This window comes from Wyeomyia smithii, chromosome 1, assembly GCF_029784165.1.
Source record: "Wyeomyia smithii strain HCP4-BCI-WySm-NY-G18 chromosome 1, ASM2978416v1, whole genome shotgun sequence".
Taxonomy (NCBI): Eukaryota; Metazoa; Arthropoda; class Insecta; order Diptera; family Culicidae; genus Wyeomyia; species Wyeomyia smithii.
In genome coordinates, this window is record NC_073694.1 from 121,747,210 (window position 1) to 121,752,870 (window position 5,661).

The 5,661-nt window shown below is 33.8% G+C and overlaps 1 protein-coding gene across 4 annotated transcripts in view; it reads right to left on the reverse strand.

Annotated features, from left to right (window-relative positions):
• The window catches only part of LOC129718697 (V-type proton ATPase 116 kDa subunit a 1-like), a 45,685-nt gene extending 40,358 nt beyond the window's left edge, over positions 1 to 5,327 (reverse strand). The window contains exons 1-2 of one of the 4 annotated variants that reach the window (XM_055669744.1): positions 5,073 to 5,327; positions 4,415 to 4,681 (exon numbers count right to left, since the gene is read on the reverse strand). The gene's annotated coding sequence lies outside the window, so the exon portion shown is untranslated. Of the gene's footprint in view, positions 1 to 4,401; positions 4,682 to 4,717; positions 4,840 to 5,072 lie in introns of those variants that run through there. The other 3 variants (XM_055669742.1, XM_055669741.1, XM_055669743.1) reach the window with 3 other exon arrangements.
• Between the last annotated feature and the right edge of the window lie 334 nt (positions 5,328 to 5,661).

The window sequence follows — 5,661 nt, forward strand, 5'->3', positions numbered from 1 at the left end:
GTTTAATAATGAAACTGATGGGGTGAAATGTTCGAACAATACGTTTTATACCAAAGCTTCGTCAGATAATTAGAAAGAAGGAGGGGCTACATAGATAATGGAATGGTAGAGACAAATGTTTCTTGAAAGCTGCGCCGGCCGCTGTCGTAATATTAACACCAACACAAACATGCATTTTTGCAAGGTTTTTTCCGCTAGCAGCAGCATTTGGTAAAACAGAAAATTCAATTAGCCGCTTCTGTACCAAAATTTCGAGGCACCAAAAGGTGCCAGTTGCCGATTATATTGTTGTTTTGTATCGATTGTATCGGTTAGTGTCGACTGTGCTTGGGAAGAGAGGTAGTGATTGGCTGCGCGGTATGATTTAGACAATCGATATTAATTACCAATTTTTCAATTCTCAAACAAAAGTTTGTTTTTGTTACATAAATTTAACCGTAAAAGAATTTCTGATCGATTGATGCCAAAACCTCGAAAACCTGATTATAGATGACTGCAAAATAAGCGCTCAAAACCTGACCACTTTTCTCTGGTTTTCCCTGGTTGAATTACTAGATTTTCAAATTCAGGGGCCTAACTTCGATATAGACGTTAGTCAACGTCAAAAATCGGAAATTATCGTATATAAATACGTATATCAATAAATAGCATACCATTATTCCTCAGTACGTACATCGCCTCCAAAATAGTACGCATATGCTGTTTTTGTGCATCAAATGCGAGTTTGTATGATATATGAGTGCGGATATTGGAATCGAAACATTATTATACGTATGAAAATATTGACTGGGTAACCCGCAAATTTGCAAAAAAAAAAATTACGAAGAACGAAACATAACGCCCACCAGTGATCATTTAGTTTTGTACGATTCACTCGAAACGAAATGCGCACTCCACCTTGAATTTTTGATCTATATTGACAAATTCAATGATGAGAACGAAAACTCTGATTCACTAGCAGTCTTACGAATACATAAAGTACCATTCAACACAGAAAAATCTTTGCAAAAACATCAAACGAAAATAGTCAACCAAATTTGCAGCTATTCAGGCGCTATTCGGGTGCTGAAGAAAACCCCCTGCAGAAAAGATGCAAACTGCTTAAAATAGGCTCGGGATGATTGGAATTTAATCGATTTTTTTTTTTCAATTTAAATGATTTTTGTTAATGTATGCCAAAACTGTTTGAGAATCTTAAAACAAGCGACAGAGCAAAAGATAGAGAACAAATTGATAGGCTTATTTCTCCTTACAGATTTTGAGTATTTTGACTCAATGCACAGGCGGCTCCTTAAGCTGCTTAAAATATGTTCCCTACACTCAAAATATTTTTCACATTATTGTTACGTGAAATTTCCTGTACTTATTCATTTTCTGTCATTTTGCATGATTTATGTGGCAAACATAACATCTACGTGAAAATCACACGCATATTATGTTTTATCACTAGCATCTACGTGAGCTTGGCAACGTCAAACAGAATGTTATAGAAGATGTATCGCGTGAACTCTCTGTGTGAAAATATACAGAAATCAAAATGGCGAAGCTGTTGTCTAACTCAGTTTCTGAAAATAAAATAGAATTTCTCAACGGCTTGCCAATAAGTGAGCTTTCGAAAAACCGTACAAATTTGACATCGAGTCTCGAGCTTACAGGTTTCACACAGATTCAGTTCAAAGGTCGAGGAAACTCCTGTACATAAACAGTTGCAGCGCACAGTAGTTATCGCCGGTAAATGTCGTAATATTTGTCAGTTTTTATGTCGTTTGATTCATTTACGAATCGGCAATTTTGCCTGGTCATGCGATTCATCAAGCAACATATTTGGATAATTTCTAAAAACTATTTCCCGTCTCTTAAGAATTGGGAAAACAAAATTTAGAAATTTTACGTTGTATAAAACGTAGTAGCTAGCAGATAAACGAATGCTTTTCACTTTACCGGCAGTTGAATTCTACGTGAAATTCACATAAAATGCATACTTCTACTCCAGCGGTTCTTAACCTTTTTTTGTTCGCGTACCCCTTGGCGATATTTTTCATATCGATTGTACCCCCTCCCCTGGCTTGAAATGTTCTCGCAGAGTGGGAGAGAGAAGTGATAGATAATGTTGCGTTAGTCTTGTTTAGGTTTCAAATTAAACTATGGTTTGGTTGATTGCTACAGTAATGTTTTAAGAGCAAGATTGAAAAACAAATGAAGTATTTTAGAGAAAAATTGCTTTGTCCGCCATTACTGATTTTTCTCTCGCGTACCCCCTGAAGGCTTTCGAGTACCCCCACACGCTCGTTCAATTTTACTCTAAATTGGTTAGAAGTACTCACTTTCGTATTTTGATTCAAAATGTCAAAAAATAAGTAATATTGATTAACGAAACTGAGTAACTTTCACCCAGTTTTCGTATTTTTTTGTTTTGCTCACTTTTGGGTCACCGTTCATTTTATATCAGTTTGCTATAAACAAAAGCTAGGCATTTAACAGTTCCCTGTTTGTTTCGCTTATTCGTACATGGATTTAGTTTTGAAAGTACCGCAACGAATAGTTTACAATAAAATAATAATCCGCTTTTTGATATATGAGCCACAAGTCAAATAAGTGTGTGCTGCAGTAGTGAGGGAACGAAACGCGAAGAATGAGTGCATAAAAACATCGGACACGTCCGCTTGTTCGAATAACTTCTGTTTTTGTTACATTGATTTTGTAACATATTGATCAAGCTATTTAAAAAATAATAACAGTTACTCAGTTTTGCTAATTCATGCTTTTTTTTTAAATGAGTAAGTAGTACTCAGTTTTTGACATTTATCCATGCTACTCAAAAATGAGTAACTACATGGTTACTCTGTTTAGGGTAGATCCACTATTAACAAAATTGAGTCAAAATTTACCCAATTGAGAGTAAAAACGGCCGAGCGTGTAGGGGTACGCGTACCCCAGGTTGAGAACCGCTGGTCTACTCTATAAGATTCACAGGATAAATCATCTCACCAGTTCATGATGAACTCAAATGACAATCACGTAAAATCTACGTGAAAATGACAGTGGAAAATATTCATATAACCTTTCCGGTAATTATAACGTGAAAAATATTTTGAGTGTACCCTATATAGACTATTTAGTCCGACCTGTATCTCGAATTCCAACTTTCATTATTTGTATTAGGGGTCTTCACGTTGAGCTCGTATACAAATATCCAGCCTTAAACTGTGTATCTTCTATTACTCGTCAATGGACGTAAGTAATTTTACGACTGGGTCCTTCCTACACCGACTGGGTCCTCCCTATACGAGCTCGACATTAATGCCCGTATTGATTTAAAATTTGAATTTTATATTTTATACATATATACATATTTTATACATATTGAATATTTTATATTTTAGACATATCACAAAAACACTGACGCAGTAATCTGATTCTATTTTCGTTTTCCTTCCAACTCATATCCGAGTGATAATTTTGATTTATCGGCTACACTGATCGGTACAGTCAGCTGACCATCACGCATGAAAATGGCCTAAATGATTGCATGTTATCGTTAAAAAAATGAAATTAAACTATTTAAAAAATTTACATTGCACTGCGTACAATATGCGTTACATTGCGTAGTCCTACGTTATCACTTTATACAATCCTCAGGATTATATACTTGTAGTAATGTACACCTTGTGGTATTTTGAAATCGAAATTTCAGCTAAAGTATATGCCATACAGATAAAGATTATATTAATACAGTTAAATCAAAGTTCTAAATTTGTTTGGAATTTCTTTTACGAGTCTTGTATTAATTAAAGTTATGTGATAGCTTTAATTTACCGGCTGCACTGATCTGTACAGTCACCTGACCGTTTTGCATGAAAATGGCCTAAATGATTGCATGTTAAGGAGCACACTTTTTATTGTTTTGCCAGATTTAAATGTTAAATTATCAGTTGGTCGCAGCGGAGAAATTACATTGCATTGCGTACAATTTACATTACATTTCGTAGTCCTGCGTTACTATTTTATACAATCTTTAGAACTATATACTTGTAGTGCAAGTAGGCTAGTAATGTTTTTGAAACAAACTTTAGCTATAGTATACATATTGATAAAGATTATGTAAATGCAGTGAAAAAAATCAAAGTTTTAAATTTGAAATGATACGAGTCTTATACTTTACTAAAAAAAAACAAGTCTGCAAAATTGATTTATATAAATAGTGAAATTAACGTAAACAGTGATTTTTCTGTTTTTTCATCAGGAATAGGACTTATTTAGAAAAGTAAGACTGCATTGATTGCTTTTTTGAAAAAAAACAAGCTAATTTTTTCATTTTTTCATGAAAAGCGTAATAAGTTATTTAGTAAGAGCGGGAAAATAAAGCATTCCTAATCAACAACAAAGGTAATTTTAACGTACTTCGAATACTTGCCAGTACGGAGGATCAGCTAGTGCTTATTTTTTATCACAATTTTGAATTTAATGGACGATAGATGTTTGAAGGTTGAAAACCAGAGCGCAACTAGCTGAACTGTAGCTGGCTGGTTTTACTAGAGATCTCACGATTCAAAAATATAAAAATGACAAGGTGAGCAAATTCATACACTGGACTACCATGAGTCGTTACAGTTTATTCATCACATCGGTATATGTTATTAATTCTATATAGATACGCGATACCATAAGCCATTTCTTCTCTCTGCAATACAACGAAAAAAAAAAACTTATAATTTACCGATCACATGATGCCTTTTAGCACTTTGTGGCAACATCTACGGCAACTGTACCATCACCAGAACAATTTTGTAAATAATGGAACTTGCAACGATCGTTGATTTCTCTATTAGTGTCAATATGGTCAATTTACTCGCATGACACCACAGCGCAACACAGGTATCATAAAACGAAATCATATATATATATATATATATATATATATATATATATATATATATATATATATATATATATATATATATATATATATATATATATATATATATATATATCAAGTCAATATATATCAAGCCTTCGAAAATTCACTTTGAACACACACCAAATATTACGATGTTTTGAGGTTCAGAACTTACTAGATAAATACAAAAAACGGTCACGTGGATACTAGTTAGGAAGCAAAACAATATACATTTTGGATTTTCACACTTCTAGGTTCTGACACTTTTCATAAGTCATAACCATAAAACACTAGTTTGAAGAATCTTTTCATGTATAAATATTTAAAGAAGGTCGAGCTGATTAGGTATAATGTTCCAGCAATTTTTATAAACGATCACGAAAATGATAGCTGTTCAAATCAACTGTTCGGGTGGTACTGCTAGACAAGCAAACAGCAGGAGTAACATAAAGATCGGACCAATAAATAAATAAATGCAACTATATATGTTGACTGTATGCGTTGTGCTTCGAAGCTTACGCGTGAAGCTTATTCGTCTGTTGTTACTGCATTGAAAAAATATCTTGCAGTGTGATCGGTTGACGTCGATCACACTGATCAAATGTCAAGCGCAACTGATAGTGAATATATATTTATGTTCTATACCGATTATTTATCATTTTAGTTGCGTTTATTATTCCTATATTCCCTTTTTTTCCACAAAGCCGTTGGTGAAATAATCAGTGAAAATTCCAAATTCATTGCAGAAATGGTCGGCGTGAAGC